The 24,001-nt window shown below is 38.9% G+C and overlaps 1 protein-coding gene across 4 annotated transcripts in view; it reads left to right on the top strand.

Moving 5' to 3' along the window:
• VPS54 (VPS54 subunit of GARP complex) overlaps positions 1-24,001 on the top strand; it is a 135,713-nt gene that overhangs the window by 22,971 nt on the left and 88,741 nt on the right. Inside the window, exon 5 of one of the 4 annotated variants that reach the window (XM_027131811.1) lies at positions 17,657-17,768. The gene's annotated coding sequence lies outside the window, so the exon portion shown is untranslated. Of the gene's footprint in view, positions 1-17,656; positions 17,769-18,578; positions 19,715-24,001 lie in introns of those variants that run through there. The other 3 variants (XM_027131810.1, XM_027131814.1, XM_027131815.1) reach the window with 3 other exon arrangements.

Raw genomic sequence — 24,001 nt, 5'->3', positions numbered from 1 at the left:
CTAGAAATATTATTTTTCCAAGCCTCCAAACACAGAACCATTAATCTATCAGTTCCACTTTTATTCTCAAAAAAAAAAAAAAAATCTCTGTCTTCTTGATCTAATCAGGACTGAATGAGCCCTAGGCTTTGGGACATGGTTGTCATTCTAGCATTCTAGGACTTCTCTCACCATCCTCTGGGTTAGCTCTCCTATTTCCTGGGCTCCTTGTCATCTTTCTTGGTTGATTGTCTTATATTTCTGAAATAGTAATTTCCCTAGAAAGAATACATAAGACATAAATTTTTGAGATCTTGAATCTCTGAAAATGTCTTTATTCTACCCTCACACTGTATTGGTTGGATATAAAATTCTTAGCTAAACATAATTTCACTTCAGAATGTTGAAGATAATATTCCATTGTCTTCTAGAATTGAGTGATGTTATTGAGAAGGCTGAAGTTATTGTTTCTTCTTTTTTTTTTTTTTCTGTGGTACGTGGGCCTCTCACTGTTGTGGCCTCTCCCATTGCGGAGCGCAGGCTCAGTGGCCATGGCTCACGGGCCCGGCCGCTCTGCGGCATGTGGGATCCTCCCAGACGGGGGCACAAACCCGCATCCCCTGCATCGGCAGGTGGACTCTCAACCACTGCACCACCAGGGAAGCCCTCTTCTTCCTTTTGATACAATCATCTTTCCCCTCTTTAGAAGGTCTTATGATCTTTATGTTCAGTGTACTAATATTTTATCATCATGTCCTTGTTATAGGCCTTTTTTCAATCATTGGGCTGGGTATTTCACCTGGCGATTATGTTCTTTACATCAGATAAAGTTTCTAGGATTTCGTTTATAATTTTTTCTCCTTCATTTTTGTCCTGTGCTCTCTGGAACTCTAACTAGCTAAACAATGGAATTTCTGTTTGATTTTTAAAGTCTCTTACATTTTTCCCCTACTTTCTATCTCCTTGTCTTCTTCGTCTTCAATATTCTCCTCTTGATCTCCTTTGGGACTTTTTATTTCAGTGATCGTATTTTTACTTTTCAAATACTTTTTTTTTTTTTTTTTGGTTGTGCTTCATGGCTCATGGGATCTTAGTTCCCCGACCAGGGATTGAACCCAGGTCCTTGGCAGTGAAAGCACGGAGTCCTAACCAGTGGACCACCAGGGAATTCCCTCAAGTACTTTTTTTTAAAAAAGGTGTTTTTTTGTTTTTTCGTTTTTTTTCCTGCATCCTGCATCATCTTTGTTTCCTCTGAGTTCCTTTTTTCTTTGTTATCTCTGATGTTGTGGACTTGTTTTTAAATTTTTATTTTATATTGGAGTATAGTTGATTTACAATGTTGTGTTAGCTTCAGGTGTACAGCAAAGTGATTTAGTTATACATATACATATTTTTATTCTTTTTCAGATTCTTTTCCTGTATAGGTTATTACAGAATATTGAGTAGAGTTCCCTGTGCTATACAGTAGGTCCTTGTTGATTATCTGTTTTATGTATAGTAGTGTGTATATGTTAATCCCAACCTCCCCCCACCTTTCCCTTTGGTGACCATAAGTTTGTTTTCTAAGTCTGGGTCAGTTTCTGTTTTGTAAATAAGTTCATTTGTATCATTTTTTAGATTCTACATATAAGTGATATCATATAACATTTGTCTTTCTCTGTCTGACTTACTTAGTATGATAATCTCTAGGTCCATCCATGTTGCTGCAAATGGCATTATTTCATTCTTTTTTATGGCTGAGTAATGTTCCAAGGCTTTTCTTAATTTTCGGGTGACTCTTGGGTCTCTGTTCTTTTTCTAAGTGACAGATATCAACTAAAAAAGTAAATTGAAAGCACTTGCTGGGGTGAAGGGAACAGATCAAATGATGGGCTTCTCTTAGGGTGATCAGTTGGTATAACAGCCTTCTTATTGGCCAATTACCTAAAGCCAGTATGTGAAAATATCTTTATCTAAGGCTATTTAGTTTCTCCATTGAAGAATCCTCCATTCTTCTATCTTAAGCATTTTGTGAGCAAGGCATAGAAAGGACTTGAGTTATACTTGACTTATTACTACTTGCTGACCTCATTTATATATTTAGGCTGGTGCAACCAAGGAAATTTAGGGTAAACCCACATTAAGAAAATAGATGGGAAGTACATATACAATATTTAAAAATAGTTATCACCTATTGTGGATTCATGGGTGATTTTAATTCTCTTCTTTTTCTACAAAGTTATGTGATTTTAAAAAATTATTTAAGTAAAGGCAAGCCATATGAAATAAACAACCCAATTTTTTAATGGAAAAAAAAGATTTCAACAGATATTTTAACCAAAGAGGATGGATAGCAAGTAAGTACATGAAAAGATGCACAACATCTTTGGTTATTAGGGAAATACAAATTAAAACTACAATGAGATACCACTACACACTCATTAGAATGGTTTCTAAAAACAAAACTTAAAATACCAAGTGCTGGTTAGGGTGTAGAGCAATTCTCATATATTGTTGATGGGGATGCAAAATTCTGCAGAAACTTTGGAAAACAATTTGGCAGTTTTCATGAAGTTACACATTTACCATGTGACCAAATAATCCCACTCCTAGGTATTTACCCAAGAGAAAAGAATATAGTTCACACAAAGACTTGTATATGAGTATTTATAATAGATATATTCATAACAGCCAAAACCTGGAAATAACTCAAATATCCTTCAACTGTAATACCTCTGTACCATGGAATATAACTTAGCAATTAAAAGAAATAAATTATTGATATGCCAACAATATGGATGAATCTCAAATGCATTATGCTAAGCGAGAGAAGCCAGACTCAAGAGGCTATATATTATCTGATTCAATTTATATGACATTCTGGAAAAGGCAAAACTATAGGGACAGAGAACAGGTCAGTGGTTGTCAAGGGTTTGTGGTGAGGGGATGGACTAACAAGGGGACAGCATCAGGAAACTTTTTGAGTGATGGCACTGTCCTGTGTCTTAATTATGTGACTCTATGCGTTTGTCAAAACTTATAATGCTAGGCATCAAAAAAGTGACTTTTATTGTACATAAATATTTTTTTAAATAAAAAACTATCTCCATGCATTAAAATTACAGCAAAATACTTAGGAGGAGCTAAGTATTTCAAAAGGATCCTATACATGGTTTCTCTAAATAGCAAAACCCCTCTGGCATTAAAATATAATTAAATTTATAAAGTTAATTCACACAAAGATTCTAAAACATGTGTATCATATGTTGTCTTTATACTGATAATCCTTAGCCCATGAAGTCATAAGAACTGCATCTTTAGCCTTTGAAAAGATGAGACATTGGTCAAAGAGAATCTGGATAAGACAAAGTTACATCAGTGCAACTCCATCTCTACTATTCCATTCACTAAACACAAATTTATAATTATTTACAAATATTTGTTGGTTGCTTTCTATACATAAGAAAAAAGTGATAAGGTAGAGAATACAGAGATAAATCATGAATCTTATGCTTAAGGTCTAGTATGGGAAACAAGCCCCATTATACGTATCCATATTATAAGGCAGAAAATGACTAGTGCCTCACAAGAGGTGTGGAGGAGGGATAAAGAGAAGAGGCTTGCTTTTTCCTAGTAGTGAGCGCAGAAATCACTTTCTGGAATAAACTGCATTTTTAAAAGTTTGTTCGAAGAAGAGGTAGAATTTGGATATGCAGAGTTGGGGGTGGGGCAGGTAGGAAGAGGTGCAGGGAAGGTAATCCAAGAAATGGAGAAAAACAAAAAGAAACTCAGGGACATTTTTTTTTTCAAATAATGGGGAAGTAGCTGTGAACACGCCAGTTCTCCTCATCGTCGCCATCATCTGAAGATCTGATGTACTGGCCACTTTGCTCACCATGCTAATTTGCCTCCAACCTTACAATGGCTATTGTTGTGTTCTTCCAGCAGCGTCTTCAGGGTTAGCCCACCAAGTTCTTGGGTTCTAATCACCTGAAATTTGACATTGTTGACTGTCATCAAATGCTAATATGTGTGATTACTCAGTTAAAAATATATCTTATTTTAGCCTTTTTCTCCATGTCCCCCTTTGCCATTATAAATACTATGCCTTTAAAAATGTCTCCAGAAATCTTAGTTGCTTCTTTAGTATTTCCATTAATATTAAACTTTATTTTAAATGTTCTTGTCCATGTATTGTTCAACCAGATTTAAAGGAGGAACAGATCAAGTTTCATGTGCCCTCTTTAATTGCAATTTTCAGTACCTCAGTCATGTTCCTTTACACTCTTCTCTTTTGCAAGCTAAGTAATCACTTTGAGTCAGTTGCTGCAGTAAAACTTGAAACCTGATCATTGAAGGAGCCTGCAATTTAGCAGAAAACAAGGCACTCCAGAATCTTCTGCTCCAGCTGTACCTTGAGGATTCTGGTTTCATTTTGAAAATGGCTTACATTTCTAGTTAGCTGAGTTGCTATAATTCTTGAACAAGTTTGCAAAGTTGTTTTTTTTTTTAAGGAATTACACTTGCCCACAACTCCTAGGCAGCTCACTATAGTCTTAAGATATAACACTGCTTAACCACAATTTGTGGGAAATAACATGTGCTGATTAAATGAATTTTCTGGTAAACGCTTCTATCTTTCTATCACGTTGCATGATTCAGAAGTTTGAGTTGTTTCCCTTCTGTAAACGATGTTTTGAGAGAGGAGGGCACATGCTGCTAGTGGTTGTTTTGAGTGCACCTGATAATATTGTGTTGTTCTTGTCATTTGTTTCTTCTAAGGGCAAATCCTCTCTCTTTCTCTCTCCCTCTTCTGCGCGCGCGCGCGTGTGTGTGTGTGTGTGTGTGTGTGTGTGTGTGTTTGTGTCATTGGAGGTGCCAATTACTGCTAGTTAATCGGGTTCTGGTTAACTTCAGGTTTTACTGTTAACAGACCAAATTACCTCAGCTCTAGAAACACCTAGAATAAACTCCCTTATTTTTTTTCCTCTCACAGTCACTAGGCCTTCTAAACAAAAAAAAAAAAAAAAAAAAAAGATATTATTCACAAAGCCATGTCACCAAACTATTTGTGAAACCACGTTGTTGACAGCTTAAAAAACCCCTTCTATACTTCAATTTTCCAACTTAAGAGCTGGTGGTTCTGAATGCAGAAGATCCCTTTGAGTCCCAAGAGAGCACAGACTATGGAATATGAGGAGGATATGAGATATGAGGCAGATTTAACAATGATTTGCACAGTCATAATCCCTAGACAGGGAGGGAGATGGGTGGCATACCAAAAAGTCACCATTGCCACCATTAATTCATCCAGCATTTTTAAAGTCTACCATGTGCAAGTCACTGTATGAGGGGCCATAGAGGGACAGGCCATGGAGTAATAGTCTAATATGGAAACTAAGAGGTCTGCTAATAGCTTGAACAGGACACTAGTGTGTCATAAATGCCATGTCCATGGCTCAGGAAATAAAGGATATGAAAATTGAGAAGAGGAGGATGTCACTTCTGGCTAAATGATAAGGGAACATTTCATCAAAGAGATGACATCTGAGCTGATCCTTGAAGAAGGAATAAGATTAGTAGGCAGAGTTGGCAGAGCCTAGCAAAAACAGAGGCAGGAAAACCCAAGTCTGTTCAGGGGCTGTGAGAAAAGATATGTGAAGGTGAATGACAGAAAGGCTTAGAAAGGCAGATAGGATCCAATTATGGACAACTTTTGCAAGCTAGAGTTTGAACCTTATTCCAAATAAATGAAGATTTTTGACCAAGACAGTAGCCAAGAGCCCAGACTTTGGCATCAGATAGATCCAAGCTCAAATCCTGACTCCACTTACCTGTGTGTGATTTGGGGCAAGTCACCTACCTTACCCCTCCAAGCCTCAGGCTAATAATCTCTATCTCACAGGCTGTTACCAGAATTAAATGCAAGTGGGATATGAAGCACTCATTCATTCAGAAAATATTTATTGACCCTCCGTCGTGTATGTCCCAGACAGTGAGCTTTGTACTGGTGATACAGCGATATAGGCCAAAGCCTGTCCTCAAGGAACATATGAGGCAATGGGTAAGACAGATAAGAAAACAGGAAATTACAGTACAGTGTAAGCAAGCAGTCAGAGGAGCTGAGTAACTCAGATCAGGGAAGGAGATGGTAAAGAAAGCTTACCAGAGAAGGTATCCCCTGAGGCACCTGAAAGGAGCCTCTGAAGGTGAGCGGACATAGAACTTATTTTCCAAGGTCTGATTATTTTTATTAACCATTGTAGTCTCTAGCAGACACAGATATTTAAAACTCTAAACGGATTTTTGTTGTTAATTTTTGTTTGGTTGATTGTTTTCAGCTTGTCTCAAAGCCATAGAAACAGGGAGTACCCTACTTCTCAGCTAATGAAAGGGAAGAAAAGAGTCTATTTGCAATCATGTTAGTAGTGGAAGAAGTAAGCAAAACAAATCCCTGAAACATGTGTGGTAAATGAAAGAGATTAAAGGGAAGTTGACCTAATATGAATTGGCAAATCTGGTTTTTCATTTGCAGGAGACCCGTGGTACACGCTTCCTGGGTTTTCAGCCCACATTTATTTCCTTTTCTGAAATGCGGCCCCAGTTTTGTTTTTTGTTTTGTTTCGTTTTTCTTTTTTTGGAGAACCACATCTTTCCTCATTCTTATTTTATGTGTTCTGGTGAAGTTGACCCTATTTCATTCTGGTTTCAGGTTGACTGTGATTCAGGCTTCCCAGTTAAGAACCTCACACTGGCCTCAGTGACTGGGATCAGAGCATCCCTCAATCAGGGCCAGAGAGGGGCAACCTGGAACTTTTGCTGAGCCTGTAAGACTCAGCAGAGAAGCCTACCTTGGCTTCTGGTTTGAACGTGGGAAGTTGTAGATGAGGAGCTGCTGGGAGCTATCTTCCTACTTCTTCCCACCACTTGAAGCCTGACATCGAAGCCACCAACACAGAGGAGCGTAGGGATCCTCACAGGAGAATATAAAGTCCATGAGGGGAGGAAGCTTGGCACTCTTTTAACTTTTTATTGATACATCATTCACATACAGAAGAAAACACACAAAACTAATTTGAGTAAAAAATTATTACAAAGTGAATACACATATTTAACTACCACCCAGATCAAGAAATAGAACATTACCCGCCTCATACTCCTCCCAGTCACTACCTGCTCTCTCCTCTTGACTATTAACACCATAGTTTTGAGTTTTCCAACTTTGTGTAAATAGAAGTATAGTATTCATTCTTGTGTGTCTGGCTTCTGTTACTCAACATTATTATAAATGCCTTTGATGAACATATACACGCATTTTTATCAGATATATTCCTAAGAATAGAATTGCTGGGTCATAGAGTGTACATGAGTGTACATATGTTCAACTTTAGAAGATGTTGCCAAATTACATTCCAAAATGATCGTACCATAAAAAATTTTTTTTAATTAAAAGAACAAAGTGATCACACGAATTCACCCTGTTATGTACCTGTTCCTGCACATCCTCGGCCACATTTGGTATTTTCAGTCTTTTAAGTGTGGATGTGTAGTATAGTATATCATATTACATTTTCCTCGTGACTAATGAGTTTAAATACCTTTTCATGTGGCCATTTGGATATCCTTTTCCATGACGTGCCTGTTCAACTGCCTGGCCCATTTTTCTACTGAGTTACTTGTCTTTTATTTTTTGATTCGTAAGAGGTTTAAGAATTTTTTATCTTTAGTTGCTACCTTAATACCATGCCATATTACATTGTGGTTTTATAGTAAACCTTGGTAACTGGTAGAGTATGTCCTCCTATCTTACTCTTCTTCTTAAGAGTGTTTTGGCTATTCTTGGCTTTTAGCATTTCCATATACATTTTAGAGTCAGGTTGCTATTTTCCACAAATAAATCTGTTAGGATTTTCATTGGGATTGCATTGAATCTATAAATTAATTTAGAGAGATTGACATATTTACAACATTGAAATTCGAATCCATGAACAATGCACATATTTCCATTTATTTAGGTTATCTTCAGTTTCCCTCCATAAGTTCTATAGTTTTCTGTGTAGATAAGTCTTGCATTCTTTAATTAGATTTATTCCTAGGTATTTGATACTTCTGTGCAATTATAAATGGTAACAATTTAATTTTTTTTTCTGTTTGTTGCTGTTATATAGAAAAATAATTGAATTTTGCATGTTGACCTTCTATATTGGTTTTCCATAGTTGCATAACAAATCATCACAAACCTAGCATCTTAAAAAATAAAGTTATTCTGTCACTGTTTTCATGAGTCAGTAGTCTGGATATGAGTTAGCTAGGTCATCTGCTCAAAGTCTCACTAGGCTGAAATCAAGGTGTCAGCCATGCCTATGATCTCACCTCAGGCTGAGAGTCCTCTTCCAAGCTCACTGATTATTGCTGCAATTCAGTTCCTTGCAGTTGTAGGACTGAGGTTCCTCTTTTATGCTGGCTGTCATTTAGCAGCCACTCTTAGTTCCTAGAGGACACTGCAGTTTCCTGTCATGTAGTCCTCTCTGGAGTATGACATTCTGTTTCTTCAAGGCCTGCAGGATACCATTTCTCTTGTTTCAAATATATCTGATTTCTGACATCTTTGACCTCTAAGCTCTTTTAAAAGGGCTCACCTGATTAGGTAGGGCCACTATGATGATCTCCCTTTTGATTACCCCAAGTTCAACTGGTCTTAATTACATCTTCAAAATTTCTTCACCTTTGCCATACACAATAAACTAATCATGTGAGTGAAATCTCATTCACAGGTCCACCCACACTTTAGGGGAGGGAATGTCATAGGGTATGTACACCAGGGGACCAGAATCTTGAGGGACAACTTAGAATTCTACCTCCCACACCTTGTATCCAGCAACCTTACTGGCTAATTAATTCAAGTAATATATCTGTAGATTCACTGAGGTTTCCTAAATACACAGTTATATTACATAAATATAATAACAATTTTATTTATTCCCATAAATAATACTGTTATTTGTTATACTGTTAAAACTTCTTTTTCTTAACTTATTGCACTGGCTAGAACCTCCAGTTAAATGCTGAAAAGAAGTAGTGAAAGTGGGTTTGTTTTTTGTATCATTGTATCTCAAGTGTTTAAAATAGACATAGTAGCTTTTCAATGAATATTTTCAAATGAATAAATGAATGACAGTAAAGCTGAGAGATGGGGAAAATTGGTTCCTGCTTGAGCATCTAAATATCACCATGTCCTAAGTCATCCCCAACCATGGACTTTTTAATTACATAAGGTGATAAATTCCCCCCCACCCCAATTTTTAGCTTAAGCCAGATTTTTTTTGTCAAGTTCAATCAAAAGTTTTAAGTGATATTAGATCTCCTGACCCACAGAATAACATGAGTGAAAAATATTTGGGAGAAAATTAATTATTATGCCCAATGGAGTTACTTTTTGTTTTTTTTTTTTTTTTGAAGAGAACTTCTGGGAATTCAAACATGTTCAAATATGTACCATATTAAGAAAATCCTCCCTTACATTCACCTACCACTCCATTGGTCCCTCCCCCTACTCCACTTTTTTTTTTTTTATAACTAAGCTTTTAGAAACAGTTTACTCATTCTTTGTTCTTTTCATATAACGGTCCTCAGCTCATGATAATCTGCTTCTAATTCTACCAACTACCAAACTTTTCTTGGTAGGATCAGTTGTGACCTTCAGGCTGCTGAATCTAATGGACAACACATCTTATTTGCCATAGTTGACCACTCCCATCTTCTTCCAAAAAAATTGCTTCCTTGTCTTCTGTGACCCCATGGTCTCCTGGCTTTTCTATTATTTCTCTGGTTCCTCTTTCTAGTCTCCCCTGGTTGCTTTTCCTCCTCTTAGGACCTAGTCCATTAACCAGAGGGATATGCTAAACCACCTGGAATCAAAGCAGTACTCACTAACACACATAAGCGAGCCAGTTTAATCATAAAGACAAAGCCATTTATATAAATGTTTTTTTGTTCATTGATTTGATGTATGTTGATGTATGCTTGTTGTATGGATCCGTGGTCAGTCGTAGGCCCTCTTCCCTTCTTTTCTCTTCCCTTCCTTTCCCTCCTCTTCTCTTCTTATCTCTCTGTACTCTCTCAGGAATCTCATACACATCCATCCTTTCAATTATTAAATGCATGTTGACAACTTCTGAATGTATATCTTCATTCAGGTCTCTCTTAGTTCCAGACCCATATATCTGACTGCCTCCTTAGTATTTCCAGATAGCTAGTACATAGACATCCAAAATTGGACATGTCTATTACTGAACTTATGGTGCCAAATCTTTTCCTCCTCCAGTGTTTCCTACCTCATTAAATAGTCCCACCATCCTCCTAGTTGCTCTTGTCAGGAACCTAGGAATCATCAACCTAGGAATCATCCTTTACATCTACCTATTTCTTAGCCCCTTTGTCCAACCAGTCACCAAGTACTGTCAATTCTGTCTCCAAGGATACTTCTCAATCTGTCTACTGCTCTTTGTCTTTACCACTACCACCTTAGCCCAGCACCTGGACCACTCAGACACTGTGTTAGTTAGCTCCGGCTGGTATAACAAAATACCGTAGACTGTGTCACTTAAACAACAGACAAATATTTCTAGCAGTTATGAGATCCAAGATCCAAGAAGTCCAAGATCAAGGTGCTGGCAGATTCAGTTCCTGGTGAGAGCCCTCTTCCTGGCTTGCAGAGAGCCACCTTCTCACCGTGTCTCACTGTGACAGTGATATCTCTCACTCTTCCTCTTCTAATAAGGACACTAATCCCACCATAGGGGCGTCACCCTCATGACCTCATTCAAACCTAATTACCACCCAAAGTTCCCACCTCCAAATACCATCACCTTGGGGATGAAGGCTTCAACATATGAATTTGGGTATGGGGGGCACAAACATTCAGTCCATAACAGATACCTTTCTAGCTGCTAGTGCCATACATTTTCTTGGTTATCTCCACTAACTCATTCTCCACAGAGTGGTCAAACTGATCCTTTAAAAACATGCTTGTGTCATCTCTTTCCCCAGAGCCCTCTAAAAACTTATAATAAAGTCCAAACTCTACCATGACCTGTACTCCCTGAATGGTCTGGCTTAGGCCTTCTTCAGCCTTTTCTCTCTTCCCTCTGCTTACCTAGCTCCTTCATGTCTCAGAGTTTCTTTCTGCTGGCTCTTTCCACTGCCTGGGACTCTTCACCACCACTATTCCCCTTCCCTGGCCAATTCCTATTCATTTCTCAGTTTAAATGCTGCTTCCATGGGCAAGGATTCCCTGTTCACCTACATTAAGTTACACTCACCTTTACAAGCTCTCATAGCTTCTTTTACTTTTCCATGACATGTATCCCAACTGTTGAACATTTTCTATAATATTTGTTGAATGTCTCTTTTCTGTACTCCCTCTCCAAACCACCCCCAGATTGTGAGTGCTATGAGAGCATGAACTGAATCAATCTTGCTTACTGCTAGCATCTAGGACCCAGAAACATCTTTGATAAATATCCACTGAGTGTGAACGGATGTTTGGATGTCTACTGGAGAATGAGGATGACGGTAGGGGGTTAGGGAGTGTTGGTGTAGGAACATTTTCCCTACCTCTTCATTCTAATAAGAGATTTAGAATCAGAATATTTCTTCCACCATTAAGAGGAGTCATGATTTTGACAAAAAATTAACCTCATTCTGGGGACAAGTAGTGAGTAACTGAGGTAGCCTCTAACATACTGGGGCAAAAGGCAGGCAGCTCAGGCAGGCAGTAAAGAATCAGACAGCCAGAGAGGAGCACCATTTCCCTCTGGATGCCATTAACTAGAGGGATATGCTGACCACCTGGAATCAAAGCAGCACTCCCTGGCACGCATCAGTGAGCCAGTTTAATCATAAAGACAAAGCCATTTATACAGGCTTTTTGTTTGCTCACTGGTTTGATATACGCTTGTTGTAGGGATCTGTGGAGAAAAAACTGTCACTAGTCTGACCTTCAATTTTTGTGTATTAGACACAAAAATACTTACATTTTGTAAATGTGTCCTGTATGCTTTCTTTATCATTTCTTTTGCTGGGCATATTGAGCTGTAAAATAAAGTTAGGGTAAACTTAGAAGAATGGAAATAGGCTTTTGCATATTTATAAAGGAGGAACACACAAAAATAAGCTATACATTTTCTAAAATACTGCATTCTTGCAACCAAATATAGGAACTGTCTCTTGGATTTGTGAACTGGTAAAGAATACCTGAAATAATAAATTAATCTAATTGATTATTTACTAAGTTATTAAAGACTTATTTCCAAGCAAAATCTTCCCTACAAGATGTCTTTTTCTTATAAGTATTGAGAACCTTCAAATTCCATACTTTTCGAGAAAGCCTTAACTTTTCTTTGGAGAAGAAGGAGAATCTGACATTTTTTGGATTCAAATAATAAGTAATTCCACTTAACATAATTCTTCTCTTTTTCAGTAATTTCTTGGTGTGGCATTCCCACAATATAGTGTGGGACAAACGGCATGGGACCGGAAGCCCTTAAACCTGGCTTCTGATTAGAAATCGGCTGCCACTGCTAAAATGTTATCTGTCTCAGCCCTTTGGACCTCCATTTCCTCATGTGCAAGTGGAAAACCTCTTCCGTTCCAAAAGTCTTTGATTTCAAAGATGTTTTCTTTCTTTTGAGTTTTTCATTATTTTTATTTATATAGATCCTTAAAAGTTAATAAATAATAGTATGGAAGGGGAAAATACTGTTTTAAATCAAGGCTAGATTTTCAGAAATAAGACTTCTAGATTGAAATCAAATTCTGACTGAGAACTTGTTTTTATTAATGCTCAGGAATTCACAGAAGTAAAGAGAATAGGGCAAGAAAACACAGATATTTTACTTCCTGGTAGAATCGGAATCAAAATGACCAGACAGTGGCATGAGAATTAAATGGCCTTTCTGATGCATTTTGGTATCCAACAAAAGTCCATTATATAATTGCAATCCATTGTTATACTAATCTTTTACTCTGGATTATGTTGTGAAATTGTCCTGTTTTCATGATACCACTGTTTGTTGTTTTTATCTCTGTTTATTTTGCTTCTAAAATATTTCCTGTTTTATTTTTTTCTCTATTTAAAAATATTACATAGCGGTATAAGAATTTGTATTCCTGCTGCTTAGGGGGTTCTTTCTGTGTGATGGTTGGTGTTGAGTCACGTACCCAGTTGATGTAGAGGGTGGTTCTTGAGGAAAATCCCTGAGAGGCCACCCATGGCTTCTGTTTCTCTGAAAATATATGGTTTCTAAATTGCCCATAATTTTCCTAGAAAAGTTTAAATGAAATTTCTCCTTAACCTAGAGAAGTTTTAAATTAAATTTTTTTTCTAATAGATGTTTAACCATTGTCTTTTCATTATAGAATAGCGTACTTAAAAAATAATTCCATATAGTTATTACTTAAAATACTCCAATTGTAAAATAAGCCAAGACTATCATTATCTAATAAATTAATAGTGACTTAACAAAAATCTTGAGCCCTATAACATATCAGTGGCAAGTCTTGAAAAAACATTAGACTAATTGGTTACTCATTCTGCTTAATGTGTGGAAGAAAGTGGTTTATGTTTATAAGCACTAGTTTGTCTTTATCTTTCATTCATTATTCAACAAGTATTTACGGAGCTCTCAGCTCACACCAGGCATTGTTCCAGGTACTGGCTGGGTAAAGTGGTAAACAAAACAGACAAAACTCTCTGTCCTCATGAAGCTTACATTCCTGTGGGGGAAAGACAGATAATAAGTAAAACATATGGGGGCTTAGGTGATAATAAAGTCTAAGGAGAAAAATAAAGTGGAAAAACACATAGGACATGGTGTTACAATGAGAAATATGGGTGTCATGGAATGTCTCACTGAGAAGGTAAGATCTGAATAAAGACCTGAAGAAGGTGAAGGAGTTAGCCATTAGGATATGTGGGGGAAAAGCATTCCAGGCAGAGGGAAGAGCAAGTGCAAATACTCTGAGGCAGGAGCATGCCTGGATTTAGGAACAGTGAGGAGCCCAATATGACTACAGCAGTGAGAAATGGGGGGACTAGGAAGAGATAAAGATAGAGAGGTAAGAGTGGGATGAGATCAACTAGGGCCTTGCCAGGACTTTATCTTCTACTGTGAATGAGATAGAGCCACTGGAGTGTTCTAAGCAGAGGAATGACATGACATGACCTGACTTAAGTTTCATCAAGATCAAGCTGATTATTGGGTTGAGAATAAGCTGGTGGGGGACAAAGGCTAGGAGACTTTTGCAGTAATCCAGGCAAGTAGGATCATTGCACTATACAACTCCAAGAAGCATCATTCACCCTGCAGTGTCTGAGAATGGTGCTTCCCATAATGAGCAGTGTATAGCCCAGCAGCTGTAGTTAGCAGCTCTGTAGGCAAGATGGCTTGGACCAGGGTGGATGCAATGTGAGTGGTGAGAAGTGTTTAGTCAAGATATACTTTGAAGGTATATCTAGAACTAATAGGATTTTCTGACATGGTAGATGTGGAATATGAAAGAGTCAAGTATGATTTCAAGGTCATCCATTAATTTCATGAATTATTACTATTCATTATACCAAATACCATTTACTAAGTGGGAGTAATTCATATTTATTTTTTAATTCAACAAGCATTTATTGAAAGTCTACTATGTAGTACATTGTTCCAGATTCTGTAGGACATTTTAAAAAGTACAATAGCAGCAACAACAGAAAATCCTGTCCTGGAAATACTTATAACTTAGTTTGTTAGACAAAGCCTCCATAGATAAAGGAACCAATACTGTAAAAAGCGACATAAGAAAAAACATGATAATCGGACCGATTAAATGGTATAACTACTTCTCTAGGGAAATGGTCCAATTTGAAAATAATTTTACATTTGTCAGGATATGCCCATATTTCTGATTGCTATACTCTCCTAATCTATTCAACAATTTATTCACTATTTTCCAATAGTAACAGGACTCAGTGTTTCCTGTTCCAAATGCAACTAGATATGCTATATGGTTGACTCCTGCTCCAGGAGGAACTATATAAAAGACTTCATGTCTGAGGTAGGAATTACCTGTTTTATGTGACCTTCTCTTGCTGATGTCTTAGGTTGCATTACTCACAGTTTGGTTGAGAATTCACAATTTTACCTTGGCCCCTAGTTCCTACTTGTCCAACTTCTGACTTGCAAATTTTCATACTTCTGACCATTTATCTTACTTGCAACCTTTTGGTTTACGAGAACTTTTGAGATTTTGTGACTTCTCATGCCTCACTTCACCCACCTCATTCATAGCCATGTCTTGCTGCTTCCTGTTCTGTACTTTTCATTAACACAGCTTTCCTAATAATAATGAGATAGTAAAGATTATAATAATGAGTATGATATCTAACATTTTAAAGTACTGACTATGAGCTAGGCAGTAAGTGATGCTATTTAAGTATACTTTAAATGTAATCCTTATAGAAGGTCTGTGAAGTGGGTGCTATCATTATTCCTACAAGGAACTGAGCTTTAGAGAGCTGAACATGCCTGAGGTTACTCAGCTAGAAAGTGGCAGGTCTAGGATGCAAACCCAGAGTCCATGAAGACTACTATGCAATAACATGTCTTTTGTACCATATGCATATTAAACATGATTCTGAGGGAGGAAAAAATGTCAATCCCAACAAACTTCTCTAAACTCTCAAAGCCTCTATGTTTAATAATTATCCTTCTAATGTTATGGGTTTATCAGTTTTTAATTTTCCTAGTTGAAGTTAGAGATAACATTTGCAATACAGTCCTATTTTTAAAGGTATTGATAGTAGAGTTGGGTTTGCATGGCCCTAAACACAGGTACACACATATGCGTACTCTGCACACAGGCTACCAAAGTAGCCATTGAAAGTAGAAATGACAGTGGGGACTTCTAGGAGACCAAGATCAAAATAAAAAAGAGAGGAGGGGGCTTCCCTGGTGGCGCAGTGGTTGAGAGTCCGCCTGCCGATGCAGGGGACACGGGTTCGTGCCCCGGTCCGGGAAGATCCCACATGCCTCGGAGCGGCTGGGCCCGTGAGCCACGGCCGCTGAGACTGTGCGTCCGGAGCCTGTGCTCCGCAACGGGAGAGGCCACAACAGTGAGAGGCTTGCGTACTGCAAACAAAACAAAACAAAACAAAACAAAAAAAAGAGAGGAGGGAAAAGGAAGAAAACTAACAAGTGTTTATTGAGCCTCCCATGTTATCAGTTACTGTGCTAAAATGCTCATTTAATCCTTACAACAAATTTATCATTACCCGCACTTTACATTGGAGAAAAATAAACTGTGAAGGGGATATTACTCCTATTTGACAGATGAAGAAACAAAGGATTAGAAATTGGGATCAAAATCACAGAGTTAGTGTCAAAGCAGGTTGAAAAACCCAAAATTAGCTGAATTCCAAAGCCTGTGGAATTAATCATTGCAGGTGGTAGACAGACTCTAGGGTAGCCCCCATGATTCCCACTTCCTGGTATTCAAAACTTTGTGTAATTCCTTCTTCTTAAGTGTGAGTAAAATTTGTGACTTGCTTCTAAACCATAGAACATGGTGAAGATAGAATATCATTCTGTATTGCTAGATGACTCACTTTAGAGAGTTTAGAGACACGCCTTGCTGGTTTGATGAAATAAGCAGCCATAGTGAGAAAACCTATATGGCAAGGAACTGCAGGAGGCCTCTAGGAGCTGAGGGCAGCCCCCAGACAGCAAGAAGCTAGGGTTCTCAGTCCTACAATCACAAGAAAGGGAATTCTGCTAACAACATGAATGACTCTGGAAGCAAATTCTTCCCCAGTCAAGCCTCCAAATGAGAACACAGCATAACTGATGTATTGATTGCAGCCTTATGAGATCCTGAGCAGAAGACCAAGCTAAACTGTGCCAAGACTCCTGACTCACAAAATTATAACATCATAAATATGTGTTATTTTAAACTACTAAGTTTTGATAATTTGTACATAGCAATAGAAAACTAATACACCATGCTACCTTGGTTTTCCCTATCTTGGAGCACAGTAAATTATTAGTAAATGGTAGTTGCTATTATGGTAATCAAATGAAAATGTGGAACATCAGTGTCAAAGAGAAATGTAACAGGGCAATCTAACAGAGTTAAATAATTGTTTCCAAAGTAATCAAGCAGCTGATTTAGAAGATGCAAACATCTTCTAACACTAGAAATGTTATAATATTTCACGTGATAATAATACACTCAGTAATTGTTGGGAGTAATATACAAGTTTTCAGTATTCCATCATTTTTTTTAACTTTATTTTTTATACAGCAGGTTCTTATTAGTTATCAATTTTATACACATCAGTGTATACATGTCAATCCCAATCGCCCAATTCATCACACCACCATTGGCTTTTCTTTTTAATACTGAAATGATTCAAGGGATAACAAGTGAACATATTAATTAATTTGAAATTTATCTACTTCTAAATTACTTGTCCAGTTAACAGTTTTTTGTTTTGTTTTATTTTTGGCAAACCTGATCATTACCATTTACTTTTACATTTAGATTCATGATTATGAACTGTTCTGTGGAAAAGTAAAAATAAAATCATGCTGGATCCCTGAAAGAACTAAGTGCAATACTCAGTGTGTATTTTCTTCCTATGGTATGTTATCTACAGGTGGATGAGGAAAGCAAACCAGTCTGTCTTCTTCTAGTGTCTGGGAGATACTTCGTGGCTATTGTCTAACCCAAGTGCCAACTACAGCAACTTGGAATCTTTTTGAAACAAGGTGGGGTATAATATAAACGCAAATATTTTTTAAAAGGCCAGACTGCCAGGTTTAAGGCAGCTTTTGAACTATTGTTGATTTCCTGATGTTCCAAAATATAGGAACCTGCTATATTTCTTAGTATAATCTGTGAACTGATTCCAGATTTAAAGTGAATTATTCTCCTTTCTGGCCTTTGATGAAATTTGGTGAGTCTTTCCTTGATATGTTCATAATGTAAACTCATCTGGTTTTATATGAGATTGGGGATTTAGGAGGATTTCTTATTTTAAAGTTAAATTTAGTTCATATTGGAGACTGATATTCTCATTCTCCTTATTACAAAACTGTAGAGGATTGAATTTGAAAAACATACTGTAAGAATTTCCTCTCAGCTATTTTTGTTGCTTCCTTCTCTTTTGTCCTTCCCTTCCCCCCAACTTTAGCTCCTTAGTGTGTAAATTATTATTTCACAAAGAGTTATGTTTGCAGTTTTCAAAGTGACTTCTTAGAAGTGAAATTTGAATCATTTTTTTTCAATCCCCAAAGGTAAGATTTATATTTTCACTTTTGATTTAAGTGTCTTATAAATGCCTGAAACTTTGATATTTTTAGGCAAAGAAATAATTTCAAAATTGAAAGAAATCTTCCTAAAATTAAGACGTAAGCACTCAAATGGCCCTTTCCTCTCTTTTAAAAAATATCCTAAGACATCCCCTTTCTTGTGGATTGTATTTTATTGGATTAAGATCCCCAGCCCTCTGAAACCCGGCTAAATTGGATTACCGTTGAGAATCACAGGGAGGAGGTATTAATAATATACACACACTTCAAGCATCTCAGTCAAATAGCAGGAATAACTGATTTCAGTGCCAGAGAAGTTTGATAGGTGCCTGGAAGGAAGGCCTGGAACTAGGGGAAAACTTAGAAGAACTTGGTGAGGGAAGGCCTCGAGAGAGAGACAATGCAGTTTCCAGAGTCCAGTGTATTGTTGGGGAGGGGTCACCTTAAACCTTTAAAAGGACGCTTAACTGGGAAATTCTGAGCAGCCTTCACTTTGAAGGGGGTGAAAGGAGAGGTGGAATGTTGTGGAAGTATCTTCTTAATAGGCGCTGGGTGGTTGAGAGATGCTTGGAGTCAGTTGGTCTGGGGGGTGGGCGAAGGCCACCCTGAGGGTTCGCGGACCGTCCCTCAGAAGGCGGCAGACGGCACCTGGCTGCCGCCGAGAGCACATCGGGGTGGGGGAAGGGTCGTGGGGAAAAGTCGAGTTCAGCGTGGGTTTCTCTCTTTGCCTGGAGGACTATTAGAATAGATTAGAGGAGGCGCCGAGCAGCCGCGCGGGGTATTCCCCGCTCCGGGGGAACGCCGGCGGCGCCAGCGCCGGCCCCGGCCTTCTCCTGAGGCGGCGAGAGCTACCCCCGGTCCGGGCCGCGGCCTCCCGCCCCGGCGGAGCCGCGCGGTGGATTGTGGGCTGGGGGCTGCGGCGGCCTCACTGCGGCCTCGGACACTGTCTCCCCGGACCTAGCCGGGCCGAGGCAGGCGGGCGGAGTGAGGGGAACCAGTGGAGCAGGGAGCAGAAGCGCTAGAGTAGTGGTCGCGGCGCGGCGGCGGCGGCGGCGGCGGCTCCTCTGGAGGCCGGGGATGTGGGAGAGGCGGTGGCAGGAGCGGCGGAGGCGGCGCTGCGGACCCGGGGGAAACTGCTGGCTGACAGGACACCCGGGAGAGACGTGAGGGAGCTGCCGCTGCCGCCTCTCACCCCCGAGCGGAGCTGGGCTCGAGAGGGCGGCCCTGTGCTCCGCCAGCCGACTAGCCAGCCGGCGCGGGGCGGGGGCGGGAAGCCGGGCTCGGGCCCAGCCGGGCTCCGGGCGGCGGCGGCCGCGGAGCAGCAGCCTCGGCGCGACGTGGAGGATTGGAGGCGGCGGCGATGCACTAGGCCTCGCTCTGGGGCTGCTGCCCGGGACCCGCAGGTAGGTGTCGGGCCGGCCGCACGCGGCCCCCAGCGCTTCGCGGCCCACCCTCACCCCGACCTCCTGTAGAGGGAGGACCGAGACCCCACCCCCTCTGTCTCCTCCCCTGCCGGAGCCGGCAGAGTTTCGGTCACAACTGACCAGCGCCGAAGCTTCCATTCCTCCCGGCCACCACCACCTCCTCTTCCTTCTTACTCTCCCTCCGGGATCGGGGCCGGCAGCTGTGCTCCTCGCTTCCAGCCCGCGGCCGCTACGCCGTTCTCGCCCCTGTCTCCCCTCGGGGATCCGGGCTGTGGAACCGCCACCACGCGCCTTAGACGCTGCCCCCAAACTTTCCCTTTCTTTTTCTAGCCGGGCCCTTACCCCTTTTTGATCCTACTGGAATAATTTAAATTAAAAAAGTCATTTTTTCCCCCTGCCGAAAGCCAACCCAGAAAATAACTCGGTGTTTTGCAGTTTGGCAATTTAGCTCGCAAGCATTTGTTCAATAATTAATTTTTCTTCAGTTATGTGTCTTTCCATCTCTGCATTGGTACAAAGGCAGGCCTTCCCTGCCCTCCTGTCGTTGACAAGGGAACTTTTGCCTGCCCATTATAATTAACACTTGGTCTGTCCGTGTACTGAGTTCGGGATGGTATTTTTAGAATTTTGGTTGACCCGGGTTGCAATTTTTTTTAAAGTTCCCCTTTCACCAGCTTTATTTTGGTCTTTATTGGGGCTCTCCTTACTTTCGAAGAATTAAATTGGAATGTTTTTGTGTTTTGCTTTTAATTGGTTCTATATCTGATTTGTCAAACCCCAGGGCAATCTTAAGAGTAAACGCTTACAAGGCAAGTGATTTCATGATAGTATACTGAGATATGTGTTATTGTGGTAACTTAAACTGCAGATTTTGATGGACAGTCAGGTTGACTTTTATATCTGATGAAGTGTTCTAGTTGGAAAAGTACCTTCAGAGCCTTAATGACTTCTAAGCAGTTATGATAGAACAGATGGAATGATGGGATTTGTTTGTTTGACTGTATTTGTATTGCAGTCAGAGTCTGATTTCCTAGAAATAGGTATTACTTGATTGTTCATAGTGGTCATCATTGCTAATGATAGGTTTTGGTAAAAATGATCAATGCGTGCAAATTTTGGGCGACTGATAGTTGTGGTTTGAGGGATTAGATGTTTGAGATTTTATTGTGATTTGGCTGTTTTAAAATTATGCTTGTTAATTTCAGAATTATTGCACTATCAGGACAGACATTACAATCTGAGGGTCACTTTTAAAAGAAATAAATGTTTTATGGTTTTCTTTATAAAGAATGCATGCCAAACTATAAAGGCTGTTCACATTTTCTTGTTGTTGATGATATTAATATATTTTGGTCTTGGAGAGGTATTGTTACTCTAACACTGGGCTTTCTGAAGTGTTTTCCGTTGCTTTTAAATTATCCAAAGTTTACTAAGAAAAGATGATTAAATTTGCATATGTTTGTTTTCTGGAAAAGTTAAGGTTTATTTCTGAATAGGTATTAAGTTTTTATGTCAGAATTAAAATCAAATCTTACATAACTCTTGAAATGGCAAACTGCAGAATTTGCTCTTAATCACATTCCTTTCCTATCAGTAAAAGTTGATTAAAATTCTTTTCCTGCTTTTAGCTTTTTACATACTTTATTGAGTAAAAGTACACTTATTTAAAGTGTTAAATTCATCCATATTTAGTATATTTACATAATTGTGTAACCATCACCATAATCTAATTTTAGAATATTTTCATCACCCCAAAAAGAAACTCCCCTTACTCCCCACCCCAGCCCCAGACCTAGGCAACCACTAATATACTTTCTATCTCAATGAGTGAATTGTGGTTCACTCATAAATAGTATCAGCTCCCTGAAAAATTTTTCTTTTAAGATTAATTTCCATGTTTAAAATAGTTCTGGACAGGAAATAATCAACTGATCACTGGTATTAATAAGTGATGTTTTAAACAGTTGATATATTGTTTGGTTGTATTCCTCATGGATTGCTATAAAGAGTGGAGAAAGAAAAAAGTTAGGATTAATGACTTAAGTGATCTCAGGAGGTGGTTTAGTCAGCTGGAAGTCAGTAAGTAAAAGTTGAAGGAGTATTTTTGCCATTGGATATTAGGGCTGGAAAAGATCTTAAAGGTCATCAGCTTACTTCCTGCTTGCTTCGCAAATAAATGGCAGAAACCAGATGAGGAAATCTGAAGAGTGGAAGGTTGAATCTCTAGAATGCATGGCTCAAGAACCACAATGAGACAATGTAAGGCAAGAGATGGGGATTTGCAAGTTAGAACTGTTTAGATCCTATGTATATATAAGTATGTATGTATATATGTATGTAAGTATTTGACATTTTACTAGCAGAGTAGGGAGAGAACTGGACATTCCCCAACTTTGGGATGGAGGGGAAGAGGTGACAGTAGATGCGATTCATGTTACAAAATCCTCTAAAATGCTTTAACCTAAAGGAGGATGGCATATATATTATTTAGCTATCTTCTTGTACTATTACCATCTTATTTTTAAAAATCCAAATTTTAAAAACAAAATTAATTTTTAAAAATTATACAGGGCTGGTTGGAGACCTCCTTTTTCAAAGACCCAGGACCCTAACATCTAAACCAATGGTACTAAAATAAGGGCAGTTTTGCCCTCTAAGGAACGTTTGGCAGTGTCCGAAGACATTTTTCATTGTCACAACTGAGGGTGCGGTGCTGTTGCTAAATATCCTAGGATGCACAGGACATGTCCTACTCCATCCTACCCCCCACACACAACAAAGAATTATCTGACCCTACATATCAGTAATGTTCTAATCCTGTAGTTTGTGTTATTCTGGTAAGGGCCTGAGCAAATGTGCTTGACTCCCACCAGATTGGAAAATATTTTCAGTGGGCATTGTTTGGTGGGTTACATAAAACTTTAGGTCCTCTAGCAATTCTCTCTCTTTGCAGGGGGAGGCGGTTGAGGGAAAATTAAAAGGAAATCTGTGACATAATGCAGATATTCTTTAGTCTGTTTAGTTGTCTTCAAATCTGAAGTAAAAAAATTTTTTCCTGAAAATGGCAGCCTTACTTTACTGCAGATTTGAACTATTATGTTTTGAATTGTTTGTTACTGGTGCATAGGTTTTTGAAATTGGAAATAGATAAATAGTATTTTCTCTATCTAGATTTCTTTTCCTGGTAGCTTCAACTGCGAAGAAAGGAGAGAAAGTAAGCTAAAGTGTTTTAATTAATTGTGTATGTTGTGATGAAGAAAAATTCAAAGCTTGTACATGAATCTCATCTTTTTTTTTTTCTTATGGGCCCCTTTTGACTCTAATTTCTTTATAACAAGCTTAATTTGGTGAAAGAAGAAGAAAAGATTGAAAAGTTGGAATCACTTTTGCTATTTACCAGCCTTATGACTTTAGATAAATTACTCAATCTTTCTGAGCCTCAGTTTTCTCATCTATAAAGTAGGAATAGTGATAATTCCTGCATTATAAACTTATTGTGAGAATTAAATGAGGTAATGTGTGTTAAGATGCTATGTCAACTGTAAAATACTATATGAGTTAGTTAATGTACCTGAAACTAATATAATGTTATATGTCAATTATACCTCAGTTAATAAAAAAAGAGTTACTTGTTTCAGAAGAATCAAATTAGATGGTGCCAAAGCAGGAATATAGAAAGCTAGGCAGAGAATAGTAACTGCTGTCAACCTCTCTAGGGAGAAGAGAGAAGTTCTAAGAATATATTGCTAACAAACTAGTAAAAGAACTAGTATTATCGCCATAATCTGGAGCTCTTCCAACTAGGGGCAGACTGACTTCCTTCAGTAGCACCTGAGGGTATCACTATTACAACACAGTATAAAACTGATTATTGGGCTTCCCTGGTGGCACAGTGGTTGAGAGTCCGCCTGCCGATGCAGGGGACACGGGTTCGTGCCCCGTTCCGGGAAGATCCCACATGCTGTGGAGCGGCTGGGCCCGTGAGCCATGGCCGCTGAGCCTGCGCGTCCGGAGCCTGTGCTCCGCAACGGGAGAAGCCACAACAGTGAGAGGCCCGCGTATCTCGAAAAACAAAACAAAACAAAAAAACTGATTATTAAAATGGTGAAATTAAGTTATAAAGAATAGGTTACCTTGTTTTCAAAATATGCTCTTTGAAAAGTCATAAAAATGTATAATTTAAGAATTAAAAATTTCAAAAGTGCCTTATACAAAAAGTTTTAGCCTTATCAAGAGTAAGCTATAGTTATCTGCATCAGTTACCTT

Source organism: Aethalodelphis obliquidens, unplaced genomic scaffold (genome assembly GCF_003676395.1).
Source record: "Aethalodelphis obliquidens isolate GAN/ISIS:26980383/991018 unplaced genomic scaffold, ASM367639v1 scaffold40, whole genome shotgun sequence".
Taxonomy (NCBI): Eukaryota; Metazoa; Chordata; class Mammalia; order Artiodactyla; family Delphinidae; genus Aethalodelphis; species Aethalodelphis obliquidens.
This window is presented reverse-complemented; position numbering and strand designations above follow the sequence as displayed.